Below are 27,757 nucleotides of genomic sequence, written 5' to 3' on the forward strand. Positions count from 1 at the left end.
TGCAGACAAGAGCTACGAAGGAAGGTGGACGCTTTCCTTCCACTGCACCACAGCTGGTGGTGTAAAGTAATGTGCCAAAGGAGATTTTCAGTTGCATGTTTTCAGTTTCAGGACAACTAACCCAGACTTTCTTGTTTTCTTGCTGCTTGATTAACTAGAGGAAAACACAAACAGTATAACCATTATGACTGCATATTTGCCTTTAAAGCATGAGATAACAGCCTTCCATAGGGACTGCATTTTTCCAAGGGGGAGCAGTAGAAGTCTTTTCATACACTTGTTAATACAAAACTACAAACAGTCTGCACCACATAATAGACATTGACTGACACAGAGTTAACTTGTTTTAAACTACATAGAGCATTTAACAGGGCAGGTATGGAGGCAATAGGTGAGGCCATGGGAACTACAGCCTTCATCACTAGAACCACTGCATAGCAAATGGAAGGGCATAATCATAACATGCTCCTGAACTCATTCTCCTTTTGTTTCAGCATGCAGAATGCCATACCACACTAGACTAAAGTATGGATATGATCTCCTACTTAAGTGATTACTCACCAAACACAGCTCTTATATAGCTGGGAATCAAATATGTTCAAAAGATAGCTAGCTACTACACAGATTTATATAAAAATACAGTATTTTATGGGTTAAACACAGAAGTCTTTCTGCATCTGATGGCAAAGCTAAATACTGCATCACTTCCTTAATAAAGCATTTACAACTGTTACCATTGCACTTCTGAGTGTTCTTTCCCCTTACAACTCCCAGAAGTTAATTGGGGCACAATTATTATTACCTCATTTGCCTCAATTTTATGTAAGTCTCAAAAGAATGCAAATAGCAATGTTATTCGTAGTTATCTGATGCAGCATGACACTTCTTACACAATTTTTTTCTATTCTTGTCCAAGAAATAGATACAGAATCTTAGGAAGGGTATCCTGGCAGGGGAAGAATACCCAAGATTTCTGACTAACCCAGGAAACTAAATTACAGCTCTTTGAAAGTTCATAGGTAAAATTCATTCTCTTTGCACTCCCCCAGACATTAACCTCTAAAACTATATTAAATAAGTTTTAAACCAGTACACTGGTATAGCTGAAATTTCAGATTTGCAAAAAATATTATTTTAATTGAATATCAAACCCACCAAATTCAAAAAGTTAAAGGCAAAATAGAGGAAGAAGGAGGTGTACAAGCAATGATTTAACGAAGTATACATGTAATTAAGAGAAACAAAACCAAAAACAACCGATCAAAAAGCCCACAACTCTCTAACATTTAGATAATATAAAGAGAGACAAGATTTGGCATGTATTAATTGCATGCTCTTGAATGGGAAAATGAGGAGCACACAGATATAACAGAGCCTAAGGAGACTCTTGAGTGATGGGAATGGTGACGTGCTCTCTGAAGAGGTAGTTACCATTTGATTTATCTAAGTTACAGAGATCTGTACACAGATAAAAAAGCTGCAGCAGCTGTGAAAGCACTCAAATACAATACTTAAATGCACTGTGATGTACCACGTGATACACAAGCAGGCAACTGGTATTTACAGCAGCAAGTTGATAAAAAATAAGAAGGCTGGAGACATGAATGAGTACTATTTACAAGAAGCATATGATCATATTCACCTCAGGAACCAAATAGTCGGTGTCAGCCTTTGACATTCATCTTTAGACGGCTATAATAAGTGATAATGATGAATGTAATCCACACAGCCAACAGCTTTACTAGCAGGGTAAATCACATTTGGTATTCTCCACTTCTGAAGCATGTGCCCTAAATATTAATTTATGGCTTTCCATTGCTCTTATAGGCTATATTCATGAACTAATTTTTAGCCTTTATATTATCATAGTATTCTTCTGGATACTTTTAGCAGCACTGAGCCTACTGAAGCTTTTTAGATGTTGCCAGCCATTTCCTGTGCAATGACTTCATATATGCAGTAGAATTGGTCCTCAGACAACAAGACACTTCCTGAAGAGCAACTTAACTAGTTGAACTACAAGGTGTACCTATCTCCTAAAAGGGGAAACAAGACAAAATAAGAGGACTTCCTTACATATATCCTTTCATAGGATCTGAACCTACTCTTTTAGATGTCAGAGGGAGAGAGAACTGGACTCATAATCAAATAACTCCCATCTACTACCAGTTCTCACAAAATAATGCAAAGCATATAAACATGTTTCCACCACATTCAACCTCCAACTAATTCCTGAGCTAGAGTTGTCACCTTTGGACTTGATAGCATTTGAAGAACTTTTCTTTCTTGCTATCAGGTAGTTTCTAAAAGCAGTATGTAGTTTAAGTTTTCACAATGGCCTTTGGCAAAGAATTTCCACAGCTTGAGTTTGTTTTGTTAATAGAAACAATTTTTGTTTCCCACAGAATCACAGAATGGTTGGGATTGGAAGGGACCTCTGGAGTCCAATCCACCTGCTAAAGCAGGTTCACCAGAGCAGATCACACAGGCATGTGTCCAGGCAGGTCTTGAATGTCTCCAGAGAAGGAGAATCCACAACCTGTTTGGGCAGCCTGTTCAGTGCTCTGGCACCCTCAAAGTAAAGAAGTTTTTCCTCATATTCAGATGGAACTTTCTATACTTCAGCCTGTGCCTGTAGCCCCTCATCCTATCATTGGGCACCACTGAAAAGCGTCTGGTCCCCTCCTCTTGACACCCACCCTTGAGATATTTATAAACATTGATGAGATCCCCTCTCAGCTTTCTCTTCTCCAGGCTGAACAGACCCAGCTTTCTCAGTCACTACTCATAAGAAAGGCGCTCTAGGCACCTAATCATCTTCCCCACCCACCGCTGGACTCCCTCCAGTAATTTCTTGTCCATCTTAAAATGGGGAGACCAGAACTGGACGCAGTACTCCAGATATGGCCTCAGCAGAGCAGAGGGGGAGGACAACCTCCCTTGACCTGCTGATCACACTTTTCTTCATGCACCTGAGGATACCATTGGCCTTTTTGGCCACAAGGGCACATTGTTGACTCATGGTCAACCTGTTTGTATGCACTACGTTCTCTTGATGCAATTTTGGTTTCATATTGGAAGGGAGAGTGAATAATTACTCATTTTCCTATGTCTGCAAGAATTTGACAAGCTTTTTTCTTATTATTCTCTCTGCACACCTTTTCATTTATCTCATTCCAGATTGAAAATTCCCACTCAGTTTAGTTTTTAGCTCACAAGGAAATTGTTCCATCGCTTACATCATGGTTTTGACTCTGTTTCTTTTCTGAAGTTTCTCTAATTCTACTACATCTTTTTTGAATTGTAAAAATTGGTGATGTGCACAATGCTAAAATACAGGTATACTTTGGATTTGTATAGCTGTATTATTATTTCCAAGTTTGCTTTCTAATCTTTCCCTAGTAAATCCTGATATTCTATTCTTTTCGACCATTACTGAGAACTGAACTACCTATTTCATTTAACTATCATGAACCTAAAGCCTTGATTCTGCATATTAAGATATTTTGTAATCTATATCATTCATGTTTTTCCTTAGGAAACATTCTTAAAGAATGATCAAGCTATTACCTTCTAAATTTAAACAAAAAAACCCTCCAATCAAATCACCTGTTTCCTTACTAAGAAATTTATTTTGCATTTATATTTAATTGGAATGTATTTTGAACACAGTTGTTTCATTCTTTGAAAATTTTGTTTACAATAGACATTCCTGAACACAGGCAGCTGGATCTACTGAAGATGTCAGCTAAGAATTTGTATGACATTATTTTAAAATAACCTTATTCAATGAGAATTCTTATTTTTTTCATTTTCTTGTAAGAAACACAACTATCATAAACGGCACTATTTAAAGGTGCAGCATTAGATTTGATGGGTGCCTCAGTATGTGGTTTAATCCTAAACAAATCAATCACCTTTAAAAAATAATGAAAAAACTGTTCAAAGAACCTCTTGTGTTCCCTTCATGGATTTATTGCTGTTGTGGACAGCAATTTATTTATTGGCATTTCAATGGACACCCCTTAAGAAAATGATGCTACACTTCCTCACTTGCTTTTTTTGTGTATTCTCTGGAATTTTATTTAAAGCTTGGTAAGACATCTTTCTTAATCCCTTTCTCTTTTTCAGAACCACAGGCTTACCCTACATCTTCTTGCCATTTTGACAAGACTAGCATGCCTAATTTCCCTGTAAAAAACATTCTGGCAATTCTTTTCACCAAATTCTGCTTCCTGAAATATCACAGGATCACTGAGTATTTATTTCACTTAGGCCAGTAAATTTTTAAGAAACTCTTTGGATCACAATATATCTAGACAGCATCTGAAAGCTTGAAACATGTTTCATCATCAGGTATTCTGACAGCTTGGTTCAAACTGAAGGCATAGATGAAAATTTAGAACATGCTTCTCTGACGCCATGCTGCATGGAATGAATGTTTGCAAGACTCAGTACTTATCCAGTTACTGCAAGTACACTTACCATATACAGAGGAATTACAACAGGACATCATTGATGATTAAACGAATTCTTAATGCAATGACTATACATCAGTGTCACAGCAAAAACCAGTTGTATATCTATGGAAGGAGACAAAATAATCTTAATCTTATGTCCAATAACAGTATGATTCAGTGTAAGATAATATATCAAATAGTGTGTCCTGCTCTTTTTGGACATTAATCCTGACAGAAAAATCTTTAGCTTTGTATGGATTAGTCAATGCAAATTCATTAACTACTTGTCATGCTTCTAATACAATTTGCCCTGACCCTAAAGACCTGACAGTGCAGTGTTAATCAAATCTACACAAGATCCCATACAGACAAAACAATCTGTTTCAGGTTAGACAGATTCCTTTTTTTTTTCCCTAAAAAAAGAAAAAAAAGAAAAGGAAAAACAAAGTATGTGAGAAGAATATTTTAAAAATATGACTCCAGTTTATACTTCAATTTATTACTTAAATTTTAATAAAATTATTCCATTTTCTATATTATGAGGAAAAAAAAAATCAAGGACAATTTTAGTTGTTTTTGCCACTTCTTGTCAGAGTTCTACCTCACAAAGTATAAACTGAAAACATATTTTAATTTTAATGAACATGTCTTTTCCTCTTAAGAAAATATTTTTGGGAAATATTTTGGAAATTTATATGATTTCATGCTACCCAGCCATTTCAGTATTTCTTTGATCTTATTAAAAAAGTATTAGTCACTGAACCCAAAGGTACATGAAGGAATGGTATAGCAAGAGTGCATAATATCTGTCTGCCTTGAACTCCTAAGCCCAAATGATCAGATACCCATTTAGAACTTGATTACCTAACAGCACCTTTTAGCTCAAGTCTGGCTCTCAAACATGCAATCCAAAGTGGAACATATCATCTGTTCCACTTCCATATCTCATATTAAAAAAATGTAGTGTTAGCAAGCTTTAATAAATGCAGCTTACAGACCATATATTGTAGACCAATATATGTCTGCCTTTGACTTGAACTTTTAAAAATCTTTAAACAATCATCAAGAGAATTTGACTAATCAGTTTTCTCACACATGTCCAAAAAGAAAAGTAAAACCCAGCCTAATTTTCAAAATAATCCCACTTATTACAAAAAATACATTTTTCTTCGGTTTGCAAAAAACTTCGGTTAGAAAAATAATATACAATGGCTTTTCTTTCAGAGTTTCGTGTTTAGTCACTGGTGCCAGGCATCTCGTTTTAGCTATCTGACCATGACTTGATACACAAAAGCTTTTTAGCTTAATTGACCCATCTCTCTTACTGAAGTGATATATTTTAGAAGCTGAATACTTTCAGACTTTCTAACAACAGCTGCTTGTACTCAGTTGCATAAAACTTCTCTCTTCCAGATGCAGTTAATTAACAAGGAACCATGTCATCAGTTACACCAAAATTTAGTGCTCTGTATCCCATTGTACTTACAACAGTTTAGACAAACTACATACGAAAAAAGTTTACTTCTGAGCCCGCTGCAATGTATAGCCAACAATCTACCTGTAATACACTATATAAATAATCATTTCTCATGGTGTTATGATTCCTATAAACTTCCTTTGTAACAAAATAAACAATATTTCTCTTATTTTTCTTTGAAATTAAAGCAATATGAGAAACATTATAATCCTTAATTATTTTTATCATCTTTATTATTTTTACAGCCGTGTATCATGTAAGTTACACTTTTCCGCTATATCAGATGTGAAATCAAGAACTCAAAAGTCATAATGTGAATATCTTAATTTTTATGAAGAGCATTCTGCAGTCAGTAATGTTATCAATAATGGTCATTCTGTATTACCAGTAAGAATAATGTTCAGTACTAAATACTCATGATATTGTAGCCACAGAATTAATTGAGTTTGATTTGGCTGATGTCTTCTGTCAACTATTAAATGAAGCAATGAATAGTGAGATAAACAAATATTGGTTCCTAAGCAATCTATAAAGCCAAGCAGGTAACACTAAAATGAAGAGCTGAAAATATTACTAGATATTTTAACTGCTGATGGTTATATACATTCCATAATCTAGTGCAATAGCATCCTAGAGAAACCTGTTAGCAGAAACAAACATCACTTAGAAAGGTATGAATAACACAAACTTAGATAAGCCTAATTCATCATTTTAGCTATAATCCTTGCATGAGACAATACTGAAATGCCATTTTATCCATCGCTTTAAACTTAGAGAGCAAGACCAATACACTAAGGCTATTCCAATATATATTAAGGAAACTGTTTTATGCCTTTCACCATGTAAGGGAAAAGAATCTGTAAAAAAATAATATGACACTATGGGCACTCAGTCTATGACATCAAAGCTGAGATGAGACTCATTTGCTTGGCAATGCCATACCTTAGTATAAAGCATGACATGTTATGGTGGTGTGGGGAGATTCATTATGAGAGGAATGAAGCTGAAGTAGTGGCAGATAAGTTTGAGTTGTAAAGAAGAAATAGGTACAGCAAATTGGTCTCGAAATAATCAGGCTATGGTAGTAACAAGAAGTGCTTATCTGAACAATTAATTGCTCCTACTCCCCTTGAACAAAGCATTTTCTTTCATGATGTGCAGATCCAGCACAGTCTTCATGTCCAAGTGCTAAACTTCTCCCATGGAGTCAGACAACAGCAGTATGAAAAATCTGTCACAAAAATTTGAAATAAGATTTGTTTAATAAAACCTGGCTTCACTAAAAAATCAAAACACTGCTTTAAAACAATTGCATCATAAAAGATTGAAGGAGCTGCTTGCAGACAACTTGCAAATAACAAAAGAATGAATGTAATGAAGTGTTCACTTTGTACCTATCAAACTAGTTTTAATTTTAACAACTTGGTTTTAGTTTGCCCTTTGACGTATTTGACCACAGATGAAATTTACCTCCCTCTTTAGATTTTCTTCTGTTTATTCACCTTCCCTGTTGTTATTTCCCCTTACAAAAACCTGTAACTCATGCCTTTTTGCCCATATGGCTGTTTATGAAGGGATTAAATGTATAAATGTATAAATTTTAACCTTGTTATAATCTAATTTCATGGTTTGTTTTACCTTCAACAAGAAGCGTCTTTAATCTAATGAAAGTAATATCTTGCATAGTTATTAGACCTTTGCTTAATCACATGCATGGTTTTAAAGCTTCTGTAACTGTTTTTCTTCTCTGCTGAGAGATACCTGTGATGCCAAGGTGAAGTCACAGTTACCATGTAGGCATTTGGGGATTTCTCTCCTGAACATTTAAAAGATCTATGTAACAAACACCCAAATGGTATGTATGAGACTTCTGCTGAATGGCTGCTGCATATGCCATGATTCACATTTAGATCAGGCAGTTGTTAAGGAATGAAAGGCCAGCACCAGATAAGACTATCAAATTGCTATGTATAACAACATTTATAACTTTAATACACTACAAAATGGTGCTTTATTACTAATAAAAGTCACACAGCATTTTTTGAAGTATTTAGGTTATCCAAGAGTACTTTATGCTCAGTTATTTAGGCCTTTTTGAAAAACTTTCCCTGGATAATTTAGGAAAAGGCTTTAATAATCAAAACTAAATAAAGTACAATATAATACTATTATTTGTTTAACTAAACTGAAGTAAACACACACCATTGCCCCAGCTCTTTACATAAAGGGTTTTAATTTGTTTCTGTGTTGGGAACTGCCAGCTATTCCCTTTCTCATTTACCCAGACACCCATTCTGCACTCTTATACAGAAAATATAAATGGCAAGGAAATTGCTATCTATTGTCACCTCTTTTCTATACAAATTATTGCCACACACTCATTCTCAAAGGCCAGAGATTCAGCCTTGAATATTGAGAAAAGGGTTTTGGTCTCTATGTATAAGAGCTCAGCAAATTGATACTAATAAAACAACATCTCTAGCTTGGAGTGCACTTTCTTTTCAACAAATTAGTTGGCTCCTCTAGGAAATCATTTTATATACCTGGTATTTCCTTTTTTTGTCAACTGAGATATATTATTATACCTTTTCATTTCTTGTTTTCCTGCTCTAATATTACTGATTGAAACAAGGTGTTCTTTATTACACTGAGTACTATGAAAGAGGACAAAATCAGGTCCACACCATGATTTGGATACTAATGTAAACCTGAACTAAGGAATGAAATCCATGCTTTGCAAAGCCAAACACTGAGAAGGCTAAAAGCTTATTGTACTCTACATTAATTCAAAGGGTGAAACTTTGAGAACATATTCTGCTCTGAACATCCACCAGGACACACACATAATGCTGCTACTCTAATTCCCCAAATAAGCAATAAAGTTGTGGTCAAAATCAGATTTCTAAAAAAATTTGCAATAGCTGCTTTTGGTATCAAAATGGCTATAAATAATATGGAGACTTTCGTGCTTTCAGTTTTGTGGTGGAAAAGAAAGTGCACCTCCTTCCCTAATGTATATATAAGCACTTTAAAAAAATTATATACATATAGGTATTTGTATAAATAGACTAAATTGCTAGCAACCAATAGAAATTACTATGGTTTCCTACAAAAATTCAGCAGACTGAATATGAAAATATTGATAAAAAAATAAAATAATATATTCTCAAGCAATTGTGTTTAACATACAACATGCTTCAATTAATTCTCTGCTGCATTCTGTCTTCTCATATCAGTCACTGGTTCTGAAAACAAGTATCTTAGCCATTCCCTTCTTATTTTAGGAAATCATGTCTACCCCACTATTCTTTTGGTTAAAAAAACAAACCAAACCAAACCAAACAACTCCAACTTACTATAAATGCCAGTGTTTTGAAACCTCAGTATCACTGTTAAGAAGCCAACTTCTTAATTTTTATTTTCAAATGGCCACCTCTCCAAAATAAAATTCAAAATACATCTATTTTGTCAGGTAGACAGGTTATGCAATCCAAATATGGTACTGGAAAATATCAGACTTATGTTATTACCTTCTCCTCAGCTAAACCTCTACTTACACTCCATGGAGTAAGTTAGAGTTTTCAAAAGCTTGATTAAAAGGCCTCATATAAAACGTTAAACAATGTATTTCAAAAATATCTTATTAATATCTGGAAACATTTAAGCTATATTCCCAGCAACAGTCTGAATCTGTGTGTGGAGTTAGATGAAAAACATTCAAACCTTCTCAACACCTATCCCTTTAAAGAAAACTTAATTAAAACATTCTTTTCCACAAGAAATTAGAAGAAAACATGGAGAAAGTGTTTATGGAGCAGAAAATTATTAAAGAAAAATACAGCCCTTTAAAAATAGTAAAGAATTTTATATTGCACCAATCCAACTGATTACTTTACAAGATTAGATACCTCACAGGTACCTATCATTTATCTTCTCTCTATGGGCACTTGTACTACTTTTTACTATGACCTGTATCTTTGACAATGTAAAAGACATATTTTCATAGTTACATTCTTCAACAAGATTCTCTGTTCCTAGAGAAATATTTTAATAGAGAAACTCTAACCAGTTCTAGTTGTATCTGTTTATGTGAGATCCATGGTGTGCAGCTGTAGAAATCATCACCACTATGTCTCAAAGTAAGATTGGATCTGCAGCCATACAATCATGAAAATTGTCAGATTAGAAGAAAAAGGGACTTAATTATTTGTGATAATTACCCTTTCTCTGCTATTTTGGAAAAAAAAAAAAATCTCAGAAGAAGTGTTGTCATCAAACTCTCTTGCCCTGGAGATTTCACAATGCTCCTCCTATTCATTTCTCATGCCACGCTTTCTTGAGTAAGTTTTCTCTGACTGACAAAAATTCCTCCTCTTGGATTTAAAAGTCAGAGGTCTGAAGTCATCTTTGCAACTTTGTCAAAGCTGGAGAAAACTTTGGTCTTGGACATCCTGGGAAAAGGAGACAAGAAGTGTCATAGAAATCCCTATGTTCATGCTTTGTCTGAAAACAGCATCACTCCTGAGTGGTGCTTTCATTCTGATACTGGGGTAGTCATTAGGAAAGGAAATATAATTTGGTCCAGCTCAGACACTGGCTCATTACATTCAACACAGTTTTCAAATACATTATAAATTTACTGCTACATGGCAATGAGACTAGACCAGACATAGGTAAACTGAGGCTTGGAAAAGATATGCTCATGATGGGGTTATTTAATGGTTAACAAGGGATGTCTGGTTAAAAATTAACTGAGAAAAGAGTTCATACAATTATTAACTGAACACTAGATAATTATTGTAAGGTAGAAAATAATTAAGCTAGTGAATAATTACCAAGTGAATGAAATAATAATTAATTCAGAAAAGAAAGTAATTTCTGTAGGTTACCTGAAAAATAGTTAATGTGTAAATCTGGTTATGGGTGGTTAATATGAAATGTAAGCAAAGTGATCAATGAATGAAAATATTAATGATTGATAGGGGAATATCAATTAAGCCAGGTTGATAAGGAGTCATTCAGTAGTGAAACTAGTTAGCTTGGTGAAGAACTGCAGCTTCTTAACAATGTTATCATATCACAAACGACTCTTGGATTTGTATTAGTTCTGCTAATTTTAAGTAAACATTGTAAGTTTTGGAGTGCAGAGACACATAAAGACTTTATTTACTTATGCACATCACAGCTCATTGTTCACTCTTGGGAATGTGTATTTGATAAAAGAAAACAGAATTATTTTGAAATACATGTTGCTATTTTCCCCAACCAAATTAGAAACTTCCTGCCCTTATGTTCAGCAAACACAGTGGGATGTTCATATTTAAATATTTCTTCTTGCATATGTGCAACTTGTCAGGTAGTTTATGAATATTTACATATTAATGGGCCTGACATCTGTCATAATTGCATATTAATTAGTCTTGTTTTAATCACATAATTGATTTATTATACTGCTGTCCACAGTTCTAGGGGAACATTCCTGAGGGAAAATGCGTGTGTACATATGAATTTGGTCTTCTTCCTACAGCAGTCCTCCACTGATCATCCGAAAAAGTTTTGCTGGTTTATTTTTTTTTTCACTAGAAACAGTTGCATTTTAGAATTTGATCCAGTGCTTGTTAAAACTAAGCTGAAATACTTCCATTGACTTCAGTGAGCTTCAGCTTAGGCCTTTAGTCAATGTAACAAACCATTTCTGAAACAGCAGAATGACAAAAATCAATGGGCTTTTTGATTTTGAATCAATGGAGAATTACAATTCCAGTATATAAATTATACAGGAAGAGAAGATTAGGTTACAGAAGTGGGTGAGCAGCAGACGCTGTATCTGAATGATGTACTGATTCTATATAGAGATGGTAAATTGCAAATGAACAAATATAATGTTCAGATTCTTAGTTCACTTAAAGTCAACACTTAAAAAGAATCCACTAAATATATCAACTTCAATAAAGCGTACATACTCTCTTTGAGGAGACAACCATGTTTTGTGCAGTGTCAGAAAACCAGGTCAAGCTAATATACTACCATAGTGTAGTGACAGGGTATAGGAAACACACCAAGGAAAAATCTCAGAGTGGGCAAGAAAATGCTAGAGCCTACTTAAACCCAACCATTTTAGAAAAAAATTGAGAGCATTGGTTCTTGTTATAGCAGACCTCTCACTGTGCAACCTAGCAAGTATTCAGATGCCAGAAGTTCTATAAGAGCAGTGTGACATGTTTGACAGAAATATAAACATTTTTAAAAGAAGGCTGTTTTTCTCCCCACACTCCCCCATCTGACCACTTTCTGGATGGATAAAGCCAAATAGAAAAGCCTGAATGGTGAGCACCTCCCCACCTCCCAAGGAGTGGGAAGAAATAAGTATTGAGATTTCTGGCACAAGAAAACCAGCTCACAACTCACATGAAAAGCCTAAGCATGACATTGACAGGCATAAGGCAGATGAGGGTACCGATTTCATACAGGGCACCCACTTTGTGCTGGCAGGGCAAGCAGGAGAGGAAGGAAACAACACCAGAGGAGATCCAAAGCCACAGCCAATGAGCAAGCTGGGGTAGAGGACACCAGAGAAGGACAGCAAATTGTTTCAGAAGGGGCAGTTGCAGGTTCAAAGCAATGAGTGTCCAACAGTTTGTCAGATATTGTGTGCCTGATGCCTAAACTCCCCACATTAGTCCCCAACAGGTTGATTTTATTCAACATCACCCTTACAAAGCTAACTGATGTTTGAACCTTTTGAAATTCAGATGCACAAATAACTGCTTATCTGCATCTCCACAGTGATATTAAAGGCAGGAATGAAAAAAGCCTCAGATGATGTTCTGTCATTACCACATGGCAATAATACTACCATATATTTCACTTTACATTTAATTGATATAGTCACTTCCAGTAAGTTGTATTACATCTTTGAACTGGCCTATCCTAATGGAGTCTAACATGGATTTGGACTGGCACCAATATCACTTCAAACCCTGCCAGATCCCTCAGCCACACCATTTGTAACTCTCACATCATTTCTCATTCACAGTTTAGACCCTGAGCAGAAAAGAAACTACATGGCAGCCTGCCAAAAGGAGTGTTTATTGCTTATAAATTATGAACAACGTGTGTATTTCTGCAATTGGCAGTTTCTATCTTAAAGAAAGCAAGCTTTATTTATAAAAAATTAGAACATCTTGTTTTGTCCTGTGTTATGGCAGATTGTCTAGGATGATACAAAACACACATGTATGAGCTACATTAAAAACAAAAAAGGCTCAGTATGTCCAGACCCAAAGGTATGCAAAGGGTATGTTCTAGTTATTATATTATTTAAAGTCATTACCACTAATTAAGGTGCAGAAGTCAAGCAAACAGGTTCAGGAAACAGGTTCACAATTTTATACATATTGAGTGGGAGCCTCGTTACTTTTCATGGCATTTGCAGTTCTCCTAAGTAAGCTTCAGTGTTTGCAATATCATCTGACTTCAGTGCAACTCCACAAATGGAACATGACAAATTAGATACTAAATTTGAATGCTGAACATATGACTGAAAACATAATTTTTAAAATATTTCAGTTGTTTCTACTGCATTTTATAGAATACCATCACATTTATTTTGTCTAACAGTAACATGAGAAATCTGTGGACACAAAACAAGTTCATTAACTTTCTGATTTAAAAAAATAAAATAAAATAAAATCTATTGTTCTGTTTTTATGAAGAGACTGTAAAGGATCAAAACAGAGAGCTGTTCAGAAAATACCTGCAGTAGTGATAGAAATACTGAATAGCTCTGAAGCATTCATTTCCAAATAAAAGCTTGAAACAGTGATTTCAGTCCCTGAGAGCAGAGTCTAGAGATATTTGAAAATAATGAGAAACAATGACTTGCTGCATTCATGAATATCTTGGGAATATTGCCACAAAGTGTTGTGGCTTTTTAAGGACTGGTACAATATGGTTTATTTTAAAAGCTAACTCATATCTAGAGTGTATCTTGACCACATAATTCAAGTTTAAAGCAATCAGCTATACAAAGAAAGAGCTGGAACAGAAGTGGGAAACAAATTATATAGAAGGAGAGGGAGAATAAAAGGAAAAAAGACAGAGACACAACAAAAGAGTATCTTAAGCTACTCTTGCCTTCCCTTTCTTCAAGTTGTAGAAGACAGATGACCACGAGAGGAATGGGGAAGAAAGAAGGGCTGGTTTGGAAGCTTATATTACCCAATGTGAACTAGCCAAGAATAGGAATCCTCAAATAATTTTGTAAGGAGATTGCTGAGTGCCAGGAGGCATGGCCACACGCTGCTGTGCACCTCAACGGCATCATGCTTCTCCACCCTCACTGTGTTACTGCCTTTCAAACCTGCCTAAACAGACAAAAGCAGTGTTAGCCACTTTATTTTGTTTTGGTCCAAATTCAAGAAGGAGACTACAAGGGCAATGGCAAGTGTGGGAACCACCTGTATGATGACAGAAGAGAATCAATGATTACAAGGAAAACTTACCCCACAGTTTCAGAGCTGAAAGTGACCTCACCTGGAAGCTGAACATGTTGCCAGCCCATCCAAAGTAGAGTTCTGGGGCAAGGAGAGCAGCACCACGCTGTGCGGACCCTCCTGAGAAGGGAGCTCTTACCTATGACCCTGCGTGGCCCCTCGCGTCACAGAGAAAGGCTTCCCCAGGCTTTGCTTGGGTGGGAAACGGGGCACAGTGAGTGGTGGGGCACGAAGCCCAAGTGGCACTAGCTGCAGAGCAGCTGAGAAAAAAATTAAGGAAGATGAAAACAATGAAGGATGGAATTAGGAGTTAAAAGAATGAGGGAGAAGATGGGAAAGCAAGGTCCGCAAGGATATGAACACAATGCCACAACCCTTTTTGTACCTGTATTATATTTTGTTCTCATTTAGAAAAGTATGTCACAGTCTGTCCCTCATATCAAATAAATAAATCCAGGTATAATACCTTCTCTCTGTTCTCTACAACCCTGACAGCTTTCATTTTAACACGATTTTCACCTCCATTTGTTTGGAAAGTGAACTCAAAAAGGTGCTGTTCCAGCACATTCTTCCAGAGATCATTTTGGAACCCCCTAACACTACCAGGACTAAGAAAAAAAGGAACTGCCCTCTCTGAATCTGGACAATCCCAGTGGTGAGAAAACAAGTAAGTCATTATTACTCATTACGCTAAAGAATATTTTGTATTTTTATATATATATATGTATATATATTTACATGTTAAAAAAAATAAGCGCAATTTATATAGAATGTCACTTTTAGAAAAATACTGGCATAATACAGTCTGACTTTGCAGGAGGATTTCCGGCCATACATACACATCCACAATTTTCTCCTTCTAGTCTCTGATAAAAGACAATTTTACACAACTGGAAGATCAAAAGTTTTAACGTCTTTTAATTTCTATGTATACCAGCTGTGTACACGTAACTTGGAAATTTCGTCTATTACTGAGCACATATGGAACTCATGAGAGAGTACACAGCACGGAGGCAGTGACATGTTCTGTCTGTTATTCTGACATGGCATGACTAAAACAAGTACATAATTAAAAGTTAAAAAAAAATACTATGGCATAATCTTACTAGATGTCTCAGGATATTTTAAAATTCCTGATAAAGGTTTCTAAATGGCAGCTATTTTAATTCAGGCAGCATATTTATTGCCCTTATATCTCTGTCTTCCCATATGTCACATTTTCCAACAGAGAGTTAGTTTCTGAACATATGTAGACTTTGGTCGTATTTTGGCCCTTGTTTGATTCATTTGATCTTTCAGTAGCCAGTAATTATAGCTATATGTATAACCTTTAGCTTTCCAGCAATATGTATAGTTACACCTCTCCTCTCTTCTGTAAAATCCTTTAACTGAGTATTCTGAATTCATTCCTCTTTCGGGGATAATGCATGTCTCAGTGTTTCTGCAAGGGTACAGATCAGGGGCTATGGTGCTAATTTAGCATCAGCATCACTACCAGGGAAACAGTTATATTCTGTATTGACTAATTTTTCTCCTGTGACTGTATTGAACCTGCTCCTCAACCTTTTCTTCACGGAATGCCATCACCATCCAAGTAATACATCATCAGTGCAGTTCACTCTGATGATGTATTATACTAACATATCATTAGTGCAACAGCAGAGCAAGGCGCTTTGATGATGTATTAATGCAATACATCATTGGAATGAGTCACTCTGATGATGTATAACTCAAAAGATGGTACTATCCAGGGAAACATGGACATTCAATAAATCAGAAACAACATTAAAGAATAAAATCTAGGACACCTTCTAAGGAAAAACAAAGCTTCCGAAAGCTTTGGATGAATATAGGATGAGGTTCCCCTAAAAAAAAAAAAAAAAAAATCATAATAATAATAAAAAAACAAACATACATATATATATATATAACCTAAACTGTAATTTTATCAGAAATGTAGATTTCTATTGAGTACAACTACCACGATATTGAAACTTGAATTCTCTTCTGCAATGATGCCAGATATATGCAGGGCATTTTAAGATAGTGTAAGATGTGTGATCCAAGTGCTAATATAATCACTTGAGACTTATCCTACCTGGAAGCAGAGAAAAAGTGAAGCAAGTGTAAAAAACCCAAATCCCTCCCTGACAAAAAACAAAAAAAAAGGTTGACACTTTTTTCAAATTGCTGAAAGGACCAGTTAAAATTTAGTGTTAAGATTTTTCTAAGCACTTGACATAAATCTAACAGATCAGTCTACTGACACTAGTGCAAGCAGAAACGCAAACTTTAAATAAATATAGCACTGATGATTAAAAGGCACTGAGCCATAAATACTGGTATCGATACACTAGTTCTGGTAAATAACAGAAGAAAAAAGTGCATATCCATTGATTTACATAACTGATTTCAACCTATCAAAGTTCAAATCTTAAATACAGTACTTCTTCATAAGAAAGCTACTAAATGCAATTTTGAGTAACTCACAAAATTTTTCAGGAAATTTAATTAGCAAATTTAAAAAAAATAATTTCAACATCCAGAACAAATCTAATATAAATTAAGAGGGTTTTCACTAGTCACAGAAACTACATATTTGGAAAGAAAAAGGACAGATGTTCTTTTTCCCCCATCCTTCAGGTCTTATGGCAGGGCCAGAAAATAACCACTGTAAGAAATATCATACGGCACTCTAATTAAACAATGAAAAACTTCTCTGATGTTACATGTTTACTTCTGTGTTTCTTATTCAAACAAATACCCAGCTTTCACTCACATATACTTGCACACACAGACATCCTTCTCACCACATACCTTAAGGTGCTTAGGAGGGGGTAATGTCTGAGCATGCCTTTTATACCATCAGACCTATTGTTCTGAGAACAGCTCTGCAAATCCCTGTTTCCCCTTGCCATGAGAACAGGCATATTTTGTTGTTGTTGTTGTTTTGTTTTAAATTGGCCTCAGCTGCATTTGATTGCTCCAAGCTTGTGGAGATTCTCCAGCTGAGGCCCTGCAATCCCCCTTAGGATTTAACTCCTCAGTCTCACTGTCCCTGGCTCTCCAAATCCTAGCTCTGCTGATACGCATAATGAATGTGCTCATATGTGTGGGTAGGACAGACTGAGAGAAAATCTCGGTAAGTTGTAACCCTGAGCACTCGCATTCAGAGCAAAGCTTGATGCTCCCTGGACAAGGTGATCCGTGGGGCTTACTGAGGCAGCAACATGGTGCAAGCACTGCCCCAGCAGATGTTGCCAACTGTCTCTACTCATAGCAAAACTCTGAAATGTCAAGACATCTCAGTCACTTTATGAAAGAAATCACTTTTCCTGAAGCATTCAATTAATCGGAGTCTGTAGAAGGAAAATACATTAAAAACATATTTAAAACACCCCTGAAGATGGAATGGAGACTTGTAAAAATTGATGAGAGAGAGAGAGGAAGAGAAGCTGCTTTGCAGCTTTGCTCATTTCTGAACATCAGTTTACTTCAGTCGACTCCAGAAAGACAGACCTCAACACACTGAGCCTACATGCACAAAAATCAAAGTTGTAGGTGCTCTGCAACTGGAGAGTATCACCAAGCAGCCCTGGTCAGCTGGCATCCATTACAGAGGCAAAGTCTACCTCAGAGGGCACCGTGCCCCCCTCCCTGCAGTCAAAAGAAAGAGCAGTTTCTCCCTCCTGTGACCCTCTCTGGCTGGTGATAATAATGTGAGTAAATGTCATAGCATGCAGCAAGCTGCAGCGTAGCTGTTTGTGTTTAAAGTCAGGCATGCTGATTCAGAGCTCCAGGCCAGCCTGATGTTAGCCACAGCACAGCATACACTGGGGTTAGAGAAGAGTCTACTCCATCAATAAAACACAGCCACCCTGAGGGGTATAAAAAGTATACAGGATCCTTAACTGCCTCAGCAGTAGTTAAGAGAAAAAGAAGCTTTTATTGTTCTTAACTAAAGAACCTTGCTATGCTGCCTTAGACTGAACCAAACACATATCCTGTCAGTGTTCCTAGGGAGCTGCAGTTCCTTGCAAGCAGTTAAAAGCCTCCCCAAATCTCACTTGTTTCTATGTACTTTTGCTAGCTAACAACTGTAGTTCTGCCTTTTCTTTTATGTCCTTGTGCTTTCATGCCACCATATGAAATAAAAAATATGTATTTTTGTGCAAAAATCAAACATGGAAGAAAACAGCTAACGTCACTGTTTTAAACCATGGTGCTAGGCCATGACTTGCTACGTTGAGCATGTTGAAGTAGTTGTGTCAAAAGAGGAAAACCACATAGAAATGGTTCCCTGTCCTAGTATACCTTCCACTAACTACTAGCCCCTTTCCTATGTATGGAAGTCAAACATAGAGAAAAAAGCAAAGGTTGACCTAAGAAGATCAACTTTGAAGTAATATCAAGCAATAAGCCTCCTCAACTCTCACTTATTATTTATTTGTTTGTTTGTTTGTTTGTTTTAGGGCATGGTGCTGTAGAATTCTAAGTGAAAAAGGAGACTGACTCATTTGGCTTAATCCTACGCAACAATACAGACAGTACCCAAGAAGCACAGACGAACAGTTTAATACCAAAGTCCACACCAAATTCAAGTGCAAGTAAATAATGAGTTTTAATTATACCACATGTGAGGCAAGACCTAGTGATTTCAGCTACAGGTAAGAGGACTCTATTAACGAGACTGTTGTCTTATATTTATACAACAGAAACATCTCTACTGCCTCAATATTGTGGACAGGAGCACTTAGAATTACATATTTTAAGCGATTTCTCACTCTTGGTCCCTTAGTCTTCATTACACAGGGCTGAAAAGTGCCCAGTCCTTTCCTTCTTACTTGTAAAAAAAGGATAACATTTTAAATTCCATCTCCTAATTTTTATAAAACCAATGATCCTGAAATCATGTGGAAGGACAGCCTCATATAAAGAGTGAGAAAATAGCCCATAAGAGCTTGATCCCAATAATATGATTTCTATAACAAACTAACTAGTTTCTTAAACAATGTACTCTTGGGTTTGCTGTTCTTTGAGAGATCTTTTTTACTTCTTTTTCTTGCAACTAAAACTATTATAATTTGATGTTAGGAAGTTGCCATTTTATTGGGACTTTTCCTCATACCCTTCTGAGATAAGGAAAACATCTAGAGAGCAAAATGTAACACTCCCTTATTTGGCAGTGTTGCATCTCCAACTGAACATACTACATAACTGTAGACTCTGTAGGTGGAATAAATTTACGTGGCTTCAAGGAAGAGAATCCTGAATATACATGTAATTTCAAACCATTGTGCAGACATTCAAGCTGGGGAGGTGTCAAGTAATTTAGGGGATTTAGTTCAGAATCATCTTGGGCAGTACGATAGTGTCTTTAAGTCAACGAGAAACAGTCTCCTGAACTCAAATCTTCTCTCTGGGCACTTGTACCTAAAAGTTCAAAAGATTTGTTTATTTATTGACTGATTTTTACATCTGAACAGAAAGTACTAGGGTCTCTACCCAAAGATAGCTTTAATCCTCAGAGTGTTACAGCTGCTATGGCAAGCATTTACACTCCTCATGAAATTATGCTACTGTCACACAATTTTTTATTACTATTTTAAATATGTATCATGGCATCTCCATCTCAAACAGGAATAACTCTCCAATGCACTGGCACCTATGTTGGACCACAAAATGGCTCTGCTCTGAAAACTGTGCTTAAAAAACAGGAGATGGCACTGGGTCCAATAAAAAAGTGGAAACTCAAAGGGAAGAAAAATGGAAAGGATCTCCTAATTCCACTAACGGTGAATTTCATTACAAGAGAAATCTTTCCTTGATGAATAAACATAACAAATTATGTAAAAGGATGAGTACATATCTCATTCAGTTCTCATAATACCAATCATATACACTTGAAGTGGTTCTGTGGGAAAGTCAACTTGTTCAAGACTTTTCCCACTTTTGTAACAATAGGTAGACAATAAGATTTGAGACTGGACAACAGCAATATGCACATCTAAACCTATTTAAACTTTTCCAATGCCATCTTAAATTCAACTGCAATAAATAAAAACCTCTCTATATTATTTTTCCCAGCAGTTTTATAAGATGGAAGTGCAAGCACTAATAAAATATATGGTTTAATTAACTAAACTTATGCTGTAGTGTACATTAGAAGTGGATGATTTACAGAGTGTTATCCTCTTCAGGACAGAATAATGCAAACAGCATAATTAAAAGTTGATGAGAAGTGTATTTATTGACTGCACAGGAAGAATAGACACTTAGATTTATGATACACAAAGTGTACCTTTCATTTGCAATATTAACATTTTAAAGTCCAAAGCATCAGCATAATGCACCCAAACTGTTCTATGCTGCATCCATATAATTTAGCCCTGTTAATCCTCATACCGCTGACAGTAAATTATGTGACCTGAACGTATACTAGTGTAACATGATATATTGTGATATCATGATTATGTTCATTGAGATGTCTGTGGATGCCATATATCACATTTTCCTGTCTGTAAGGACATGCGAAATAGTTGAAGGGCCAATCATTTATTTGTGACATGAATTTCAGGGCTATCAGTCATAGACTCACCAATGCAAAAGAAGCAGCCACTGTTTAATTTTAATGAAAGTACTTTTAGAACACTTCAGCTTACATTCATGTGGATCAGGGCCTGTTGAGGTGTGGGTACTTGACGTATTATTTTGAGAGTTCAGAAAGAGCATAAATGTTCTAGAAGATAAAATGTATATTATTACCATGGGAGTGTTGATCTGCTGGAGGGTAGGAAGTCTCTACAAAGGGATCTGGACAGGCTGGATCACTGGGCTGAGGCCAATCACATGGGGTTCAACAAGGACAAGTGCTGGGTCCTGACTTGGGTCACAACAACCCCAGGCAGCGCTACGAGCATGGGGAAGAGTGGCTGGAAAGCTGCCCGGGGAAAAAGGATCTGGGGGTGTTGATGGACAGCCAGCTGAATATGAGCCAGCTGTGTGCCCAGGTGGCCAAAAAGGCCAATAGCATCCTGGCATCCATCAATTATAGTATGTCTACCAGGACTAGGGAAGTGACTCTCCCCCTGTACTTGGCGCTGGTGAAGCCCTACCTCTGAATCCCGTGTTCAGTTTTAGGCCCCTCACTATAAGCAAGACATGGAGGCGCTGGAGAGAGTGCAGAGGAGGTGACGAAGCTGGTGAGGGGTCTGAAGCACAAGTCCTACAAGGAGCGGCTGAGGGAACTGGGACTGTTCAACCTGGAGAAAAGGAGGCTGAGGGAAGACGTTATTGCTGTCCGCAACTACCTGAAAGGAGGTTGTAGCATGGAGGGTGTTGGTCACTTCTCCCAAGTAGCAAGTGATAGACCCTGAAGGCATTTAAAAGATGTGTAGATGAGGCTCTTAGGGACATAGTTTAGTGCTAGAGTTAGGTTATGGTTGGACCCGATGATCTCAAGGGTCTCTTCCAACCAAAATGATTCTATGATTCTATGAATTTTCAAAAGTGTAAGGTAGGTAGACACATGATCACAAAACAGTAATTTTGTCCTCTGTACTAATATTTAGCCAAGTCCATGTTTCTCACATTTGAAAAAAATCAGGTTTTGGATGTCCAGATATAGATACTATGCACAACAATTACTATCCAAACATCAACACTAGTGAATTATTTAAAGAGAGATATTTACAAGTATCATGTACATAATAATGCTTTATGTCAATATCTAAATCATGCGGTAGATGTACTCCCAAGCAGTTATAACATTTCTCAGTTATGAAATAATTGTCTTCCTTGTAAGTGTATTGTGTTTTGAATAGTTTGATGCACAAAGAAACTTACATGAGGGGCTTGAAGATCCATGTTAAAAAAAAAAATAATAGCAGTTACAGTTATGAAAACAAATTTGGAGAGAGGGGGCAATTTGGGTAAAAAAACCCGCTCCTTTATGTAGCACCATCTTCACGCATTCATTTTTTTCAGAAAATTATTTATTTAAAAAGGTGACAGGAGAGGAATAAAATCTGTTGGTCCTTTATAAATAGGAGTCAAATTATTTCTGAACTTCCATTTTTTTCACCCCTCTCCCAATTAAAAATGTATTTCTGGCAAAACCCCTAGGCTCAGTCTATGAACTCAGCAGAACTGGCAAGTAGGTGTGCCTATGGATATGAAAATGGTTAGTTACATTAGGATTTTCCATATATAACAATATTTTCACAATAACACAAAAGTTGCTGTCCCCTACCCTAATTAGAACTTTTTCATTACATGCATGTAAACACACTGGGGCAAATGTACTGGGGAAAGGGATGGCTAGATTTAAAGGACCAGTTTTTGTCTCTCCTATTAGCAATACTCAGTAAAACACAGGTTCCGAACTATGCAATGATGAGCACATAACTGTAGGTAAGTCCAATACCAAATCACAACTACCTCTGCGGTTGGCATATTTATGCATGCAAGTTTACCCCTGCGAGCTAACTCTAGCCCTGCTATGTGCACATTTACATTTAAATATATTTTAAAGCTTTGTATTAAGATCTCAGTAAAGGTGGGTAAGTAATCACCATGTACCCCAAAAACTCTGCTCAGCACACTGTCCTTCCTTTCAGTAGAAATCCTAATGGCTAAAGATACATACCAGATCTTAACTACAGACTGTAATTTTTAAATTGATAGAATCCCATTGCAAAGTAGTTAGTAAATACTAAGAATTTTACCCCTTTTCTGCTTACAGCTGGTTAGGGGCAATTTCCTCAAAAGTTTAAAAAGGCCAGAGTGCTCATTTGTGCATTATTATTTCAACTTGGATTCATGTGGGGTTTTTTTTCCACTGGGGAGGCATGTGTGTAAATGCATAGCACTGACAACTGGATCACAAAGAAAAATGCACCACAGATATCAGGCTAAGTAATTTCCAGCTAAGCAAACCGGGATTTCCCTTTTACAATATCTCCATTTCTTCATTATAGTTTGCAGCTAATAGAATAATTTGTGGTTCTGGTATGGATTTGCTGTGAATCCTTGGGCAAACCACTTGAACTGATTGTATTTTGGTTTCTTAATTTGTAAAAATTTCTATTAATTTCTTTTCACCACTTGAAATGAACTAATAAGCAAAAAAAAAAAAAAAAACCCTCTGTGGATTTTAAGCATTACTATTAAGACAAATATAAACCCACTTATTGTTGATGGTAAATTAATTGAATCATTATTTTCAGCCATAGTTCATTTCAGGCACAAAATGCACTTAAAAAAAAAATCCCCAAAATAATGAACAACTTCAGGAAGGAGGTATAAGATAGCTAAATTAAGCACAAGGAAAATAATATAAATTCTTACTTACAACCAGGTTTATTATCCTTTTTCAAAGCTTATTCAGTCTTGGTTATTATTATTTCTATTCTACTGAGAAATATATGAGGATAGAGATACTAAGGTTTACATTACCAATCCCATTGCAGAATGCCGAGACTTGAAAATTAATTTGTCAGTCTTTTACTGGGAATAGTCAACATTACATGCCTAACATATACAAGCTAAGCTTACTTTTGCTTAATGGGCAATGCCTTTTCAAGGACAAGTCAGGATGTAGCAAAGGACAGAATAAATTATTTTTAGTGATGGTCCCTTTGGGATATGGCTAATTTTTCCTGAAGAGATCTGTGAAATGCATGTATATTAATGCAGCAGCTAGCTCTACGTAATTTCTCAGAATAATAAGTTTTCTCTTGGAAGTGGTGTCCACATATCCATTTAAGTGGAAAAATCTCCTAGTATCTTTTTCTAAGGTTGTGACATTTCTCACAAAATAGACCTTTAATCAAATGAAGGCTTTAGCCAAAGTTTAGAAATTGGCTAATATTCTACTCTATTGGAGTTTGACATGAGGAGGCTGGTTTATAGCATTCTTTTTCTCTTAATTTTCTTATGCTAAGGCCCCTTTCCAAATTTGTTTTAAACACCCGGTACTTTGGCAATGACAGAAATACTGGGCTTTCCATACTTTCTTTTGTATTATGTAGCATATGAATCATGAGAATCAAGTAAGGGTTTAGGTATGCCAATGGAGATAAACTGAATAACCTACTATGTTATAAATAGGCAAGGTTCTGTCTTTTCACATGTGGCATGCTCAGGACCTGGCACAGCTTGCTTTCCCTCTGTGTGTAACTGAAGCCGTATACCATACATTCTGATCTACAAAGTGTTTTACTTTTTCCATTGTGCCAGGACTCACTGTCACTACTACTGATGTCCATCCTCACTCATGAATATACCATAATCTAGTGTGTGACTGCTTTCCTTTACTGCAACCTTTCCTGGCTTCCAACCATAACCTGAGGTGGTTGTGGTGTCTTATCCTGTGTCTCAATGCTACAATGCAAAATTTCCAGACATGCAGAAACTGGTCTACAAAAAAAAGCCAAAAAACCAACAAACAAAGAAAAAACAAACACAAAACGGGTGGTATATAATACATTGTGATAGCAAAATAGTTAGAAACAAAAGCAAACTGACATAACCACATTCATTGTTTTCTCCATGCATTAACACCTATGCAGGTAAAAGAAAATTAAAGAGAGACATATAGAAATACTTCTAGCAAACAAATCTGGTGATGACTGAATGATTTTTTCATTCATTTGTGAAATTAGGCTATGTTTTTATCTCATCTGTGTAGGTAAATAGAATTTCTCTCAGGAACAACCAGATGATGCAACAAATACTGCAAACAGCAACTTTTGCCATTCATTCAGCAGCAGCTCAGTTACAAAACAGAAGCAGCAGAGATAAAACATTTGAAATGCTGATAGCAAGAGTTACCTCTGGCAACTTACATCTATATGATTAGCAATATTTGACAGGAAAGTAGGTTTCCAGAAAGAGATAGTAAATAGAGCTACTTAATCCATTTTCACTAAGGCAGATTTACTCACATCATGGAGTACGTATTGTTTTAGACGTTAGTCTAGAAAGTAAAATGCTATTATCAAGGTTAGTATCAAAGGAGACATGAACAAGAAAGTATAGATAAAGTTATAAGGAAATACATTTGGAGGCTGGGAAAGACAGTGATGAAACAGATACCTACTGCCAACGAAGATCAAGAGGGAGCCAGTCTGAGATGAAAGCTGGTGTGCAAAAGCAAGGTAGACAGTCCATGTTCTCCTCCAAGAGGAGAATAAAATGGTTCACCAGTTATCCAGATTACGCCTAGGTAGTTTTGCATTTCCTTTGATACAGATACAGTGTTTAGCAGATCATGTACATATAATATTTTAGGGCCTGATATTGCAGCTCACCACTCAACACAAAGAATATTTTACAGCATTATTGGCATAACACCAACACAGACTTGCACCATACCTAAACCATAACACGAAAAACAAATGAGAAATTCTATCGACTCAATTAAAAAGGTTTCTATTTGTGATCATCTGACATAGTAGAAATGCTGAATTCTAATATCCCAAGATTATAGTTAGGTCTTTCTAATTACACCATTGAAATATCTTGTATCTCCTATAGATTTTGACTTCGATTATAGTCTTAGATATTGGTAGAATAGTGACTCTTCCATACACAAAGTCAATAGTTCACACATTTTGTTAAATATCAGACCTCAAATTAAAATTGGCTGATAACTAAAAAGAGGCTTCAAGGTCCTAAGAACTTAACCTAATATGCTCTACTTGTCAAGAATCACTTAGAAGTGTGTGCATTTGTGTGTACCTTTAGTTTACCCAGAAAGCGCTGACTCAAGAAGTACCTTTGAGTTTGAAGAATCCAGTAGGTACTACAGAAGTTAATTTGCACTTACTGCATCAGGATTGCAACAAGCATTATTAATTTATTATTAAATTTTTCAGTAGGGAGCCTTCTGGAGGTCAGATGCAGGGATGAGACTCATACAAAAAATTACATGTGGAGGGAAAAGAACCAAAATTAATAGGAGCTGCATCCAAGATAGAATTTAATATATATATAAAAAATATTTTTAGAGAAGTGCAGACTCACTAATTTTTTTGTTTATATTGTCAGATAGAGCCTGCATTGTAAGTGGTGTTATCATGTTACTGTAATCCCATTAGGAATAAAATCTAAACACAATCATTGAAAGTAACACAAGTCAATCTGGTAAACAATATATTTATTTTTATTTTGGTCAAAAGAGAAAAATAGTCAACAAGAACACTAGATTCAAGCACCGCAAATTTTTTCTGGCAAATATTGGTCAGGAGTCAGAACTCGAGTATGAATCTGAACATCATGGCTGGTTCTTGTCTGCATTTTAGACTGAAGTACTGTGAAGGCAAAGAATGCCTTTACTCTTGGAGAAGTTCAAACTCTACACTCATTCATGACAAACAATGAATTACAGATTTGAACTCAAGCCCCTAACTCTTCTTATCCTCTCCTCTCAGGAACTGGACTTCACTCTTCCTCATGTACCTGGGTTAGATTTGGTTGGTTTGTTTTTCTGGGATTCCACAACAGAGTAAAGCACAGTAACAAACTGTGCCTAGGCGCAACTGTGTGTTAGGTTCTTCCCAGCAACCAGAGCAGGTGCTGAGGATACCTCCTGCTGCGACCCTGCAGAAAGCAAACATCAGTCTGTGCTTTTGCTCCCTGTATTTTTTTCCGATCCCAGGGTCACAGCATACCCTTTTGTGAAAGGAACAAGACCGCTCGATGAGAGTCCAGTGTGTTTTTTGGCAGCAACCCGATGTGATGCATGCTGTGTTCCCTTCTTGTAGCATGGGCACAAAGTGTGCTCAGGGTCTCCAACCTGACAATCCATTACAAATGCATTCCCAAATAGAAAGGTGAACTCAAATCAACATGTAATTTGAACCACTGATTCATCACCACTTCTTATTTTTTTTAAATCAAAAATCATTCAGGGGAAAAAAAAAAGAAAAGAAAAGAAAAGAAAAAGAAAGAAAGATTCTGAGAAAATTTTTGAAGTGCAAATGATGTAAACGTGGCTAGGAAAACCTCTCCTTGTAACAAGCTATAATAAATTAATTTTCAGATTTGTGTAGTTTAAAATTAGACTGACTACAAATAAAAAAAAGTATGAGTAACAGAGCACTTCTGAATGAAGCTGAAACATTTGAAAATATCACAGTGTAGGAAATGTAGCTAAATGCGTTTCCGTTCTTGCTACTTTATGGGCTTTATTTCTTTAAGGCCATTGTGTAGCTATGGTGACCCTAACTGATAGCAAAACAACTGAAAGGAAAAACAGGAGAAAAGAGTACTAAGGAAGAAAAACAAGCAGCTTCTCAACTTTGGTAAATACCAGTAGGTCT

This window comes from Nesoenas mayeri (assembly GCF_963082525.1).
Source record: "Nesoenas mayeri genome assembly, chromosome: 7".
Taxonomy (NCBI): Eukaryota; Metazoa; Chordata; class Aves; order Columbiformes; family Columbidae; genus Nesoenas; species Nesoenas mayeri.